Genomic DNA, 15,249 nt, shown 5'->3' on the forward strand with positions numbered 1-15,249 from the left:
TATCTGGTCACGCACACCCCTCCCCATACCGCTGTTAGTCCTTAATATAACTCTGACATCGTGCCTGGTGCTGGGACCTGGGCTGGGGCGGAGGGCTCGGGGACAGGTCCCCTGGCGCCTGGGGAGTGATGGAGGCCTGAGAAGACCCGCTTCCTGGAGTGCGGAGCCAGGACTGGCTCTCGGGGTGAGGGGCTATCCTGTCACTGGCCTGGTGGGGCTGTGGAGGGCATGCAGGCTGGAGCTGGGCTTGGTGAGGGGCCATGATTCCCTCCAGGCTTCTGAGACCATGGGTGATTTTAGGGACAGAACCAGAACTTTTATCAGAAACCCAAAGGGTCTGAAGTGACTCATGTTGCTGGGAAGGCAGATGCACTCTCATTGGTTCTGAGAACATGTGCATTTTGTGACATTATATTTTTTTAACAGACCCTGAGCCACCCTATGTCTTGGAATTGTGTCCCTGGGGGAGACATTTGTTTAGAGGGACTCCCTCTGGCCCTGTGGCCACATCCCCCAGGTGGACTGATCTTCTAGAAGCATCCATGTGCATGAGGCCATCTCTCCTCCCAGTCATCCCTTCCATTCAGACGGGAGAGGAAGAGGAAACTGGTGGGGATGAACAAAAACCTGCAGGGCTCAGCAAACATCCCCTTGCACAAGCCTGAAGGGCAGCCCTGGAGGGGACCTGTGGCAACGTGGGCTCGGGGTGACGCTGGGGTCTGGCCTGGGGGTTGTGGGTAAGGACACTGGCCTAGTGTACCTGAGGGGATCCACTTGGGTCCCAGGGCTCAGGGTCTCAGATCCTGTGGTATAGTCTCCCCAGACAGAGTCAGATGAGAATAAAAGGCAGTTTAGGACAACCTACTAAACAGCAAACCCCATAAATGCCAGAATTTCTTATGCTATGGGGCTGGCCACTTATTTCAGAGGTGCTACGTTAATGTCACATATGGCATAAAATTTTTAGTGGGCATTAATTGAGCCAATGATATAATTACAGCCATAAATTGAGAACTCTTCTAGTCCCCGAAGTGAGGAATAAATCTGTAAATATTTATTTCATTGTGGCAAAGGGAAAGAAATGCTCCAAATGAGTTCATCAATAATCCCGAATTTGCCCCATGCTGTACCACGGGCCTCTGGGGTGGGAGCCCGTCAGACTGGACTTGCTTCTGGACTGGAATGGCCCACCCCGCACAGGTCTGGGGACAGAGCAAGCATTTAAACATGTTTGTTGAGTGACTGATAGAAACATAGATGAAGTGGGAGAGAGGGCCTCGACCCCTGCCAACATTGTGTCCCGGGTTTTCCTGCTCTGAGGGGTAATCGTGTGAGCCCCTGCCCCCTAGACTGGGGCACAGACAAGGGCAAGAAGGGGCCGCCCAGAGCTGGGCCCCCAGTGACCCCCGTGAGCATTCCTCATGAGAGAGCATGGCCCTTGCATGTGGGGTGGTGCCTGCTGGTCCCGGCAAAGGTCAAGCATTCCAAAAATATGTGAAGAAAATGAAAGCCTGTGAGCATGAGACCCCAGAGTTGCAGTCAGAGGACCTGGAGAGACAGGCTGATCATGTGGTCACCAGGTCCATCCAGGGACACTCGGTTCTGTCTGAAGACTCTGAGGCCTCTGTAGAGCCCAAGACTCAAGTGAGGGTTGGGGCTGTGCCCAGGGATTCTCAAGTCCACCCCCAGGGAGGTGGGGAAACAGACGAAGGGCAGCACAGGCCCTGTGCACTGGGTCCTCCCAGGAGTGGGCACACACGCCCACTTGGAATGAGATGCTGAGGGCTCACTTGAGGCCGCCGGGCCATTCGCAGAGCCTCCTGGGTATGTTGAACTCCTGCTCCAGGACAGGCCACCCCATGGGACATGAGCCACCCTGGACACGTCTCCAGGCTGAGCAGGAAGCAGGCGCTGCTTGTGGGCCCACCTGTCATGGCAGCTCAAATGCTTTGGGAATCAAGGTCCTAAGATAGCCGTGATGGCCGATCCTGGCACCGGGAGGCTCCCTAATCCCCTCAGACTGTGGCTGCCCTGTGCCTGCAAGTACCTGAGAATCACCCAGCCACCCAGCGGGAACGCCTTGGCCCTCCCCTCCGTGGCAGCTGGCCAGGCCCTGTGGGCCCAGCACATCGGCCGCTTATGGTCTGGAGCAGCCCCTGCCCTCAGGGCCTCCTGGACGACAAGCCTGGATCTCTTCCATCCATCTGTTCACTCGACATGTGTTTCACAAGCACCTGCTATATGCCGGCCTCCTAGGTGCTAGGAGACAGTGGTGGGAAACCTGTGGTCTCTCTCTGTCCTCCTGGGACCACAGCCACATGACCACATGGATGATGTCACATGACAAGGCCCCGGGACACTTGAGAGATGGGCGGTGCTGCTGACCCACGAGTGAGGGAGGCAGCCGAATCTGGGGTGTTGGCGCCTTCCTGGGAAAGGAATCATTTCCCCTGAAGTTTGGTGGGGAGAGGGCTTCCTGAGGAACAAGAGGGGCACTCCAGGCTTGGCCTCTCTGGAGACGCTGCCCCCCACATTATAGGGGCTCTTTGGAGACCCCTGGAATTCCACTGGGTCTCCTGGTCCCCTGGCTCCCTCCCCTAGAGGTGTCTGCACAGCCAGAATCAGCAAAGTGGCCATCACCACGGTTTAAGAATGTCCAGGGATCCCAGCACACAGCAGCCCTGTTGAAGGGTGTCCTTCCAGGTCAGCTAAGTGCTCAGCAGGAGTCAGAGCTGCCAGCCAAGGCCAGGCGGGACACAGGGCTTCCTGGGAGGGTTGGGAAGGGTGCTGGCTGGAGGCCTGTTACTAGTTTCTTCATCACATTTAAGCTTTTCATCAAAACCGTGGCTTTCTGGATTCCACACCATGTACCCATGATGATCTCAACTGTGTACAATATTTTCAATGCAGAAGATAGCATGAATGGCTATGGTAGTTTTTTCACTTTTATGTAAAATTAATAGACTTAATTTTGGGGGAGCAGTGTTAAGTTTACAGAAAAGTTGAGTGCAAGGTATAGAAATTTCCATTATATTCCTCCCCTATTATTAAAATCTGATATTGGTGTGATATGTTTCTTATTAGTGATGAGCCAATGTGGATAGATTATTATTAACTAAAGTCTATAGTTTACATCAAGGCTCACTCTTGCCTTATATATCCTGTGGGTTTGGACAAATGTGTGATGACATGTATCCACCATTATAGATCACACAGAGTAGCTTTCACTGCTCTAAAAACCCTCTGTGCTCCACCTGTTCATTCTTCCCTCCCCCTAACCCCTGCCAACCCCTTATCTTTTTTTACTGGCTCCATTGTTCTGCCTTTTCCAGAGTGTCATAGGGTTGTAATCACAAAGTCTGTAGCTTTTTCAGATTGGCTTTTCCCCCTTAGTTTAATTTACTTAAAGTTCCTCCGTGTCTTTTCATGGCTTGACAGTGCAGTTTTTTTCAGGACCAAAAAAGATTCCACTGTCTGGATGCACCACAGGTTTTTAATCCATCACCTGCTGAAGGACATCTTGGGTTGCTTCTGAGTTTTGGCACCTGTGAATACAGCTGCTATAAACATCCATGTTCAGGATTTTGTGTGGACAGAGGTTTTCGACTCCTTTGGGTAAATACCAAAGAGCCCAGTGGAGTGCATAGTAAGTGTATGACAGGTCTTATAAGAAATCATCAAACTATCTTTCAAAGTGGCTGCCCCATTTTCCATCCTCACCAGCCCTGAATGAGAGCTCCTGTTCCTCTACCTCCTCGCCAGCACCTGGTGTGTGAGTCTTTTGGATTTTCACTGTTCTAAGAGGTAGGTAGAGGTGTTTCATTGGTCAGATTTTGCATTTCTCTGATGATAAACTATGGAAGCATCTCTTCATATGTTTGTTTCCATCTGCATATCTTCTTGGGTGAAAGGTCTCAAGATCATCAGTCCACTTCTAAATCTGGTTTTTGCTTTCTTACTGAGTATGAAGAAGTAAAAAAACATTAGTCGCTTCAGTTGTGTCCAACTTTTTGCATGTGACCCCACGAACTGCAGCCTGCCAGGCTCCTCTGTCCATGGGATTCTCCAGGCAAGAATACTGGAGTGGGTTGCATGCCCTTCTCCAGGGGATCTTCCCGACCCAGGGATCGAACCCAGGTCTCCTGCATTGCAGGCAGATTCTTTACCATTTGAGCCACCAGGGAAGCCTCTATTGGAAACAGATGTCTGTTTATCCTTTATCAGGTGTGTGTTTTGAAAGTATTTTCTCCTGACTGTGGCACATATTTTCATTCTCTTCTGTGTCTATCACAGAGCAGAATTTAAAATTTCAATGAGGCCCAATTCATCAATCTTTTCTTTCACAGACCTCGCTTTCCATTAGTGTCGTATCTGAAGAGTCATCACCAACATCAGAGTTCCCTTAGTTGGAGACAGTTTTCCTTTAAGAGGCAGAAGTGCTGAATGGTTTGCAGTCTTTTTCTCTGGGTTTTATTTAGATTTATTTATTTTTTTTATAAGCTGCAGTGCACTCTGCTAAATCGCCAAGGGGAAGCCAATTACACACTGAACTGGGCGAGAAATGTTAAACAAAAATGAAGTTTCTGTCTGGCAACTTCCAGCCCAAATTGCGCTGGGACAGGAGATGGAAATCTTCAGCAAGATGATGCCCTTTGCTTGATATCTTGGTGGAGGGTTCCCATTCGGGGTGCCATGCAAGGACACGAAACAAGGCAGAGTGCATCAGCCTCTGCTGGGGTCGGGGCTGGTGGGCACGCCTGTAAAGAAGGGGCCTCAGAGATGGAGGCTTAGTGAGGCACAATCTGATGAAGGCAGAGTGGCAACTGGTCAGGAAGGACGCTCTTGTTGGCCCCAGAATCAAAAGGTAATTTACAGGGTACACCAGAGCCCTGCTGCCGCCAGAACACACCCCGTAAATCCAGTGACTTGAAGTGCACATGTGTCATCTCACAGTCTTCAGGGTCAGAAGTCCAAGATGAATCTCCTGGGCTAAAATCAAGTGGTCCCTGGGGTGGTCTTTCTGGAAGCCCCCCAGGAGGTCAGTTCTGGTGACCAGAGCCTCTCCGAACATCCTCACAGCCAGCGGCTGGCACCTTCAGTCCCTCCTGGCTCCACATCACGTCTCCTCCTACGGCTGTGTTAAAACGTCTGTGGTCCAGTATTCAGATGCACTGGGGGACCCAGGAGAGTCTCCACATCGTGGTCCTTAGCAGCACTACACGTGCAGAGTCCCTGCTGTCCTGAGGGTCAGGACGCCGTGTCTTCAGGGGCTGTGGTTCTGCCTCCCACACAGGGACGCAGTGACCTGGGACGGGCTGGTGGACTGGCCCCGCCTGAGTGCTGCGCTCACCACAGCTCACTGTGCTTCTCCAAGCCTCAGCCTGGCTTCCGTCAAACCTCGACAGGGCTCTGTGTCGACCCTCCCAGAGGACAGAGTGACAGCCATGCCCCCTCAGAATGCCTTCTAATCAGATCACTTTGCAGGGCCAAAGGTCACTGTGGGGCTGGATTAGGAAGCGCCACCGAGGAGAAGCAGACAGGCAGGGAGATGCTGGAGACAGCAGAGTGGGTGGGCTGTCTTGGGACATGGGGCCAAGTCTGTATGCTCAGCGCCACCCCTCCCCCGTCCCCCGGCCAGCATGTTGGGCAGAAGGTGCAGGCGAGGGCCGCTGTGAGGGTGGCTGTTGCAGGCCTGATTTTCACCAACCATCCACCCTTAGAGGCTAGGCAGACCCTCACCCTCCTCCCCACCCTTACAGAGCTTTCCAGCTGTGACATGGGCCTGATATCCTCTCCCTGGGCAACCGCTGACCATGCTTATGTCTGGTATCCCGCCCTGTCTCCTGAGGGCTCTGAGCTCAGGGTCAGCTCACTGCCGGCCCTTCCAAGGTGGCTCTGGGGCAGGGAGGGGGCAGGGTAAAGACAGGCACTGTCATCCTGGTTATGGATGAGAGGTATAGGGCACAGTTATGACCCTCACAGAAATCTGACCCTTTTTTCAGGGTCCCTCTGGTAATTTTTTTTTTAAGTAATAAACTCTTTTAAACAGCAGTTTTAGTTCTACAGAAGACTCACACAGGAAGCACAGAGACTTCCCTTACGTTCCCGCTCCCCTCCACATGCACTTGCAGTCTCCCCCATCATCCACACCCCCCACCAGATGGTGTATTTATTAGATCTGATGACCCTGCATTGACACGTCATCACCATTCAGGGTCCACGGTTTACAGCTGGGCAGACTGTTGTACATTCTGTGGGCTTGGACAAATGTCCAATAACATGTGGGCTTCCATGGTGGCTCAGACAGTAAAGAATCCACCTGCAATGCAGGAAACGCAAGCGATTCCGGTTCGATCGCTGGGTTGGGAAGATTTCCCGGAGAAGGGAATGGCTACCCACTCAAGTATTCTTGCCTGGGAAATCCCATGGACAGAGGAGCCTGGTGGGCTACAGTTCATGGGGTCGCAAAGAGTCAGACACGACTGAGACATTAACACTCACTTCACTTTCATGATGACATGTAACCACCATTATAGCATCAGGCAGAGTATTTTCACTGCCCTAAAAATTCTCTGCGCCCCACCTGTTCATCCCTCCCCAACCCCTAATCTTTTTACTGTCTCCATAGTTCTGCCTTTTCCAGAGTGTCAGAGAGTTGGAATACCAAAGTCTGTAGCTTTTTCCGATTGGCTCCTTTTACGTAGTTAAATGCACTTAAGGTTCCTCCATGTCTTTTCATTGCTTGTTAGCACGTTTCAATTAGTGCTGAATAATATCCCACTGTCTGGATACACCACAGTTCATTTATCTGTTACCTGCTGAAGGACATCCTGGCTGCATCCAAGTTTGGCGACTATGAATACAGCTGCTGTCAACCTTCACGTGCAAGTTTATGTGTGCAGAGGGTTTTCCTTCCCTGAAGCCTCTAGTGCTGTGGGATGAACTGCATCCCCTGAAAACCTGTCTGTTGGAGTCCTCACTCGCAGGACCTCAGAAGGTGCCCTTATTTGGGAATAGGGTTGTTGCAGGTGTAATTAGGTCAGACGAGTTCACTGGAGAAGTGTGCCCTAATCCAAATGACCTTACAAAAAGGGATCTTTGGGACAGACACGCTCACAGGGAGGCACCATGTGCAGAAGAAGGTCGAGGCCAGGGAGATGCTTCTACGGGCCCAGGAATGCCAAAGATGCCCACAGTCAGCGGAGCTGGAGAGGGGCCGGGGGCAGGGCCTCCCTGGGGAGGAACCAGCCTTGGGAATAGGACTGGTCTGTGGGGCCTTGTTACAGGGGCCCCTGTACAGTTACACACATGTGCTGGGCAGCACACACAGCCTGCATACTGTCTCACTCACCTCGGACGCCGGGTTTGAGGTGCTATCACTGGTTTGCAGGTGGGGGCAGGTGGCCCCCATCACCTGCCTCCCAGCTGGCTCCCCACAGCCCCAACTCAGGTGATGGGGAGCCAGAGAATTTTGAGTCCAAAGAGTCAGAAGCTGACAGTGAGTGTGGGGACCCTGAGCAGCCCACAGCCCCAAGGTCCCTTGGGGATTGAGTCCGAGGTGGCACTGCCGGTCCCCCACCCCCACCCCAGCCCAGCGGGTTGCAGCTGACGAGGCAGCAGTTATTCCTGCAAGAGAAGCGGCCTTAGCTTTCCTGACTCTTCGATTGTGCAGCCAGGTCTCTGAAACTCCGTTTGTCAGAGCTGCAGGCTGGGGAGGGACTGCGGACAGAGAGGCCGTGGCCAGCCCTGATATGACCTTGGCTGCGGGAAATGCCCTTTGTGATGTCAAACTTAATTATTTCTGGGAGAAATGTCAGCCGGGCCCTGATGAGTCGGAGCTGTGTAGGCAGAGCTGCCGCTTGGCAAGCTCGGTGCTGGGATCTGGGGTCCAGAGGGCGCTGGGCACAGGGTTTGGGGGAGGTGCCCGTGTTCAGACCTGGCACCTCTGTGGGGCATGTGGGTGTTTGAAGCCCCGGCTCCAAGCCTTGGTGGCCTTGGTGAGTGGGGATGAGTGCAGGAGGGGGAGGTCACTGCCCTGGGGTCAGAGTGCAAAGGGCCCCAGGCCCAGAAGTAAGTTGTTGTGAAGGCTCCCCTGCTGTGCCCACCTCCTTCCTGGTTCATCACAGCCCCCACCCTAGCCTCCTGTTCTGGACCCACTATTCTCCCCTCTCGATACTCCCCGGGGGTCTCCTGCACTTAGAATAAAATCGAAGTTCCCATCCTGGCCTGCGACCCCACCTGACCCCGATTTTTGCTCTCTCAGCCTCTGCTGTCTTCACGTTGTATTGTTTTTCACAGGGGTCTCTGTAGCCTCCGGGGCCGGATCCTCGAGCCCAGCCCTCCTCACCCTGGGAGCACCACGTTTGGAATCATCAAGGATGGCAGAAGGTGCACACGCTGACCTATGAGGACTCCGATGCCCTCCGAGGTGCAGGGCCTGTATTTCAATGACCCCCTGCATCACAAGCCCACCTGCTTCTCCAAGGGCACCTGCCCAGGCCTCTCAGCACATGTAGTCAAACGTTCAGAACATCCTTAGTGACTTCCATCAGTTTTGTTAGAGGTTTACTTTCACAGTGATGATTGCCCTTAACTGAACAACCTCCCCCTCCCAAGCCAGACGCTCCTCTGGGCGGTGCCCACGTTGGCTCAGGCGGGCAAGCGTCATCTGTGGTCGGTGTTTTATTTTAGTAAAGAGGAAGTGGAGGCACGGATGGGACTTGCCCAGGGACTCTGGTCCAGAAGGCAACTGCGGTCTATAGCCATACCACCCCGAACGCTCCCGATCTCAACAGAAGGCAGCTGCGCCAGGACCGACCCTAGGTCTCAGAGCTGGTGCCATTTCCTGTAACCTTGTCTCAGGCTGGCTACACAGACCGGTGGCCCAGGGAGCTCCCAGGGGGACAGACCTCCTGCTGGGCCCTGCACAGGGTGGGTGGTATGGGTCCCCACCAGGCCTGCCCTGTGGTTGTGGACAATCAAAGCCTCCATGCCCGCCACCTGCCCCCCAGCTTCCTGGGAGGCGACCAGAGATTAGCTGCCTAAACAATTAAAAATCCTGTTTACTGGCAGCGGGGACTATTTCAGGTTTCACCTTTCAGCCAATCAATGCTCAGTCTGCACTCAGTCAATACCCAGCTCTCTTTTCAGGACGCCAGCCAAGGGAGGGGAGGGCCCACCTCCCACCCACCCACCCTCCCAGGGGTCCAAGAGGGGATGGCAGGGGTGGTGAGTCTGGGGCCCCTCAGTTCTTGTTGGGAGTCGGCATGTGGCCCTGCCCACAGGACCTCAGCCCCCAGGCCACCCTCTTGATCTAAAATCAGAACCGGGTGGCGGGCTTGTAAAGATGCTGAGTGGGGAATACAAAGTACAGGTATACAGCAGGTGCTCAGTGAATGCTGGCTGTACCCATCATGAGAGCATCCACCTTCCTCTACATGAGGGGAGCGCGGTCTGGGTGCCCTGGTGGCTCTGGGGCCTGGCCCTTCCCCAGGCCTGTATGGGGAGGGGAGAGGGCTATCCTGCCGCCCACTGGTCCTTCAGCCCGGCTCAGGGCACACAGCCTCCTCTGTCTCTTTCTCCTCCTTGTCTGGGAGATGCTCACAAGGAGCCGAGGGCAGGTGGAAATGGTCCTGCCCAATTGAGGCCCTGCCCAGGGCAGGTCACGACCCCCACACACATCGTTTCTGTCTCAGGGTCATGCTCACATGGCCTGAGCCCCTACGACCCTGCATGTGGGGACCTGGACTTCAAGCAGCCACCTCCTGGGGACAGTGCCACCTGCAGAGGGTGGGGGGCACCCACTGGACTGGGACTTGGACCTAGGTGAGGCAGTAGGGAGAACAGGGGAGGCTCTGGACCCTCCTAGGAGGTAGAAGGTTCTTGAAATTACCCCGTCCCCAAGGTAAACATCCTCTTTGCCTACCCCACCCCCATTTACTCGGCAGCGGGGCTGGGAGCCAAGACTCATGGTCACATTCCAAATGTGAACTTCTCCATCTCCTCTTCTCTCTAACCCCCGAGGTGCCCTGGAGCTGGTGGCCCCAAACAATGGGGGATGGAGGGGGTCCATGCAAAGCTAGTTACCAGCCTCAAGGGAGTGGACACCCTCCCCATGGCCCCTGGGGCCACCGTCTTTGGAAAGAAACCACCCCCAGAACACCAGGATACCCTCTAAGACATGGATGGAGGCCAAAGACAAAACCTGCCGCCCGGCACAGCCCACAAGGGCTGGGCTTGAGCTGCTGTGGGTGCCTCCAGCCCACCAACCACAGCCCCCTCTTTCCCCACCATCCCTGGTGAAGTTGGGGCCCCAGGGGATGCCCCACCATGGTCAGGGGCCTGGCGGGGCTGAGCGTTTAGATCCCTGGACAGATGGGGGGCTCCCCTGTTCTCAGGCGACGCCACTGCGTAAGGAGCTTGAGACAACCGTGCCGGGTGTCTAAGCCCTGTTTACGTTGTCACTCAGCGTGGCCCTGGGAGAGAGACATAATTTTAAAGGGAATTCTGACACATTTATTGGTGCGGCTAATTAAAAAGCCTGACCTGACTCGGGGGCCGGGAAAGGCAGCGAGGTTGTCATATTTAATTACACCTATGGAAGGCGCGAGCTAGCCATGAGAACTTATTGGAGAAAGGGTGACGCCGGGGGTGGTGGGGTCTTCAGCTGGGGCACAGGGTGAGCCCCAACTCCCTCACAGCAGCCCCAGGCCCCCAGGCTCACCAGGCTGTCACTCCTAGGGAGGACCAGCCTCCACAGTGGGCCTCCAGCCTTGAGAAGGCTCTTCCTCAGCTTTGTCTCAGTCCTGAGGGGGGTCCAAGGGAAGTTGGGGGGGCTGGGCCCCAGGAAGGGGGTCTGGGGAGAGAAAAGCCCCTGCAGGGGAGCCAGATTGGGAGATGGTGTCCGAGGCATCACAGACTGTGCTGTCCCAAGGTCTGCCGTGGGGCCTGCAAAGGTTTGTTGAGCATCTACTGTGTGCTGGTCCCATCCTCGGCAGGTCCGGAACACACCAGGAATTGGCCAGGGCTCTTGGGGCTCTGGGGGTCGACCAGAGGACAGGTTGTGATGGCGGTGGTTGAAGGCGCCCATGTCACATGCCTTTCAGACTCAGTCCTACTTATCTGCTGGACTCTCACTGCTCAGTTGTGGGGTGGGGGTGGGCTGGCCAGGCAGGTGTAAAGGGGAAAGTGACTGCAGCAGCTCCCCCAGACCCACATCCCCAGAGCCCCGCCCCCAATCCTCTGATCATCCAATCCAGCTTGGCTTCTTGGGAGCGGCTATTCTGGGTCAACCCAACAGGTGCCGGGTGGGGCTTGACTGTGAGGTGATATCAGCTTCCCGAATTGTACTGCTTGGCACCTCTGCCCTGATTGGCCAAGTGCCCCCAGCTGGCTCTGCATGGGGGCTCCAGGCCTCACCCAGGAGCTGGAGAGTGGACCTGAGCCCTGAGGTGGGTGGGTGCCACCCCTTCCAGGAAGTCCTCCTTGCACCCTCCCCTCCTGTTACCCACATGGCTGCTGATTCTAAGCTGGGCGCTCTGGCAGGGAGGCCTGTCTGAGCTGGCCTTTGGGGTCTGAATCACCATCAGCCCCTGTGCCAGGCTCCCTCCCCAGGGGCGGGGTCCAGAGCCTGGACCAGCAGAGCAGGGTGCACCGTGTGGGCCCAGCAAGTGTCTTCCAAGTGAACGTGTGAATGGGCGTGCCCCACCTCAGTGAATCTGTCTAAAGGGGGTTTGTGCTTCTCCTCGGAGGCCCTGGTTCCTGCAGAGGGGCCCAGTCTCCTGCGGGCACAGCCTTCAGCCCAAGGCCACCTCTGTGCCCGCACCCTTGGTTGAAAGGGCCAGACTCAGAGGCATGGACCCACAGGCGGCTTCCCCAGCACAGCGCCAAGGAGACCACCCCCAAGCCCCCACCCTTACACCCCCAGCCCCTTCCCCGTCCTGCTCTGCCCTTGTCCCTGGCCTCCAGATAGGAGCCCTGGGGGCAGCCAGGCACAGTCCTGCATCTCACTAATTAAAGAAAACCCAGGAAAGGAACCAGAACCGAGGCTGGCATGAAGGCGGAGGGGTCAGTGGTGGACGGAAGAGAATTTATATTTTTTGGCATTCGCCTGCCTCTGCAATGACATAATCAGAAGGTTTTTTACTGACTGGGCAATAAAATAGCTCATAACTGTGAACGCATGGTGCTTCAGCAAAGCTGGCTGCAGGCTTCTCAGCCTTGGCGAAGGTCACTCCTGGGGCTCAGAGACGCTGCCTCGGGGGTGGCAGCCCCAGGGGCTCCCTACACAGGGGCAGACCCCAGAGGGGGGCTGCAGCTATTCCTGGGTGGAATGCATTGCAGAAACCACTCCCTACACTGTAATGGGCCTTTGGGTTGACCCCTCCTCAGCCCCGTGGCTGCAGGGATCCTGTCCCATTAGACAATACCCCAGTCCAGCACCAGCTAGTTGACTGACAATCTCAAAAATCTAGGTGAGGTCAGCTCAGTGCGGAGCGGGGACTGGGGTGTCATTGTCTGGGAGGAGATGGGGATAATGACAGATCTTGGGGGAGGAGGGGTGGTGAACCAGGGGGACCTACACCACATCATAAATGGGGGGACGGGAAGGTAACAGGGGCTCCTCATGGCACCCTGGATGGGGCCAGCAGCCCCCGTGGTTCCCAGCTTGGAGCAGGACACAGAATTGACTGTCCATCACCTCAGTGACAGAGCCAGATCCAGAGATACCTGGGATCTGCTGTTCTCTTCCCATCCTGGGGTGGGGGTGGGAGGAAGCACCTGCTGGGGAAATCTCTGCAGCAGACTCCCGTATAACCCCTCTAACTGTGAGCCTTCAGTCCAACCAAGCCTGGATATAGGGCCCATATGCCACGACCCACAGGGCATCCTGCCCAGCCATGGCCTTTCCATGGAACCCGGTGCACCTCGGCGTCCTTCTCAACACGGCCAGCAGCCCCAGGGAGATGGAAGGGGCTGAGGACGCAGAGACCAGCTGCGCACGTTCCCCATGCGACTTGAACTGTCCCCTATGTTTTACAGTTTAAGATTAGGTTTTGTTTCCATTTTCTGCTCTGCAGGACAGATGATCACCCAGTTATCATCTCACAGTCCCTGAGGCTCAGAAGACCATTGTGGTTCCTCTGCTCAGGGTCTCCCTGGGCTGAAAGCAGGTGTGGCTGGGACTGAGGTTGCTTCTAGGCTCCTTGAAGTTGTGGCAGGATTCAATCGTGCCAGTTCCAGGTTGTCTGTGGCAGTGGGCCAAGGGCCGCCTACAGACTCTTGCCATGTGGCCCCCTCCCAAGGGCATGTCACGACCTGGCTGTTGGTTCCTTCTCTGAGGCCAGCAGGACAGTGTCTTTCTGATGCTTCTCCTTTTAAAGGGCTGACCTGATTAGGCCTGGCCCACCCTGCAGAATATTCCTTCTGATGAACTTGCAGTTGAAAGAGTAACAGCCTAATCTTGGGAATGAGTTCCTATCACAGTGGCTGGTCCTACCCACACGCAAGGGGTAGGGGGACAATGTGGCAAGGATGCTGCCTCCCACAGGCTCATTTTCGAAAGAAATTGGAGAAGTTCTCCAGGGAGGGCTGGCCAGTGAAATACCCGAGACGCCAAGTCGAGAGTCACAGAGAGTCCCAAAGACTACACTGAGGGGCTCTCAGGCTTGGCTTCCCTGTGACCTCGGGAAAGCTTCCCTGGGATTTGGGATTTCCAGCCCAAGTCATCAGAAAAACATTTCTCGGGGAACCGTAACTCTCAGCAGGTAAGTCCCCTGGACCCTCAGGAGTCAGAGTGTCACCCCTGCCTGCCAGGCCTGTTCCAAATCAGGGAGGACTGGGATTCAATAATTTATCAGATCACATAATAAATTCAAGGAGTATCTCCAAGGTTTTGAGAACCCGAATTCTACTTCCTCTGGAGTTTTACGAGCCGGCAAAGCCATCCATCAGGGCTGAGCGGGTTCCATTTGTTAAGTGGATGGCTCCCGTCAGGGCCCTGCTTCTCACCATCAACTCACCTGCTGCAGGGAAACTGCTCTGTCAAGAAAGAAAAAGCCGGGGAGCTTCCCTGGTGGTCCAATGGTTAAGAGTCCTCACGCCAATGCAGGGGACACGGGTTCGATCCCTGGTCTGGGAAGATCCCAAATGCTGCAGAGCACCTGAGCCGGTATGCCACAGCTATAGGGCCCATGCACCCTAGAGGCCCTGCTCTGCAACAACAGAAGCCACTGAAGTGAGAAACCCTCACATCACCACAAAGAGTAGCCCCTCTCGCTGCAGCTAGAGAAAGCCTGCGTGCAGCAATGAAGACCCAGCACAGCCAAAAATAAGTAAAGAAACAAAGAAAGAAAGCAAAAGCCCTCTGTCCCCCCACCAGGGACCCTGAGCATGGCCATCCCCACCCCAGCCCATGAGCTTCTGTCACTATGGAGGCTTAGGAACATTTCCAGGACAGAGCTGGTGGGTCTGGCGTCTGACACTTAGGGTGAAGAGAGAGAATTCCACGAGAGAACGTCCCGGCCAATCCAGCCACATGAGTGCACACACAGGGGGTGCGTGTAGGACGTCCTCTTCTGGGGGTTCGGTCAGTGGGAGCCCTGACCCCGACAGTGTGAGTGGGTCACCCTACCCCCTCTCTAGGCCGAGCTGTGGCCCTTGCCCGCTCCAGGAATGTCTGCCTTCCCCAAGGCTGGCCCGGGGCTAGTGTGAGACCAGCCTGCAGGACCAGGAGGGGGCTGTGTTAATGAGGAGCTGGGCCTCAGGCCGGGGTTGGAGCAGGGCAGATAGGGAAGGCCTACACTGTCACCAGTACCATGGGACTGGCTGTCAGCCAGGCTGAGAAGCTCGCCGTTACTGGGGTGCCCAGTATGACACAGATCTGAGTGGCTCAGGGGCCCTGGGGCTGGGCTGGAACCCCTTTTTTCCAGCAGCCCTGGTGGGTCAAGATGGGCCGTAACAACCTGGGCAAGCAGGCGGGAGCAGGGTCCACCACCCTCGCGGAGGACACACCTCCAGTACAGCACATCCCGGGCACACTGTGACATCTATAAATGTTACATGCAGGGAATGGAAAAAAAAAAAAGATCCCAAATTAAGCAAAAACCCAGAGAGCGCCTACCCACCTGGACCCTGAGAAGCCACTGGGTGGCAATTGTGTCACCCCATCAGCAGTGGGATTGGCATGATGGCCCGTGTGCGGACAGCTGCTCAGTCCCTGGAGTTAGGCTTTGCTTGTCTTTTTTTAAG

Source organism: Moschus berezovskii, chromosome 15, assembly GCF_049115385.1.
Source record: "Moschus berezovskii isolate FMDL1 chromosome 15, NW_MosBer_1.0, whole genome shotgun sequence".
Lineage (NCBI taxonomy): Eukaryota > Metazoa > Chordata > Mammalia > Artiodactyla > Moschidae > Moschus > Moschus berezovskii.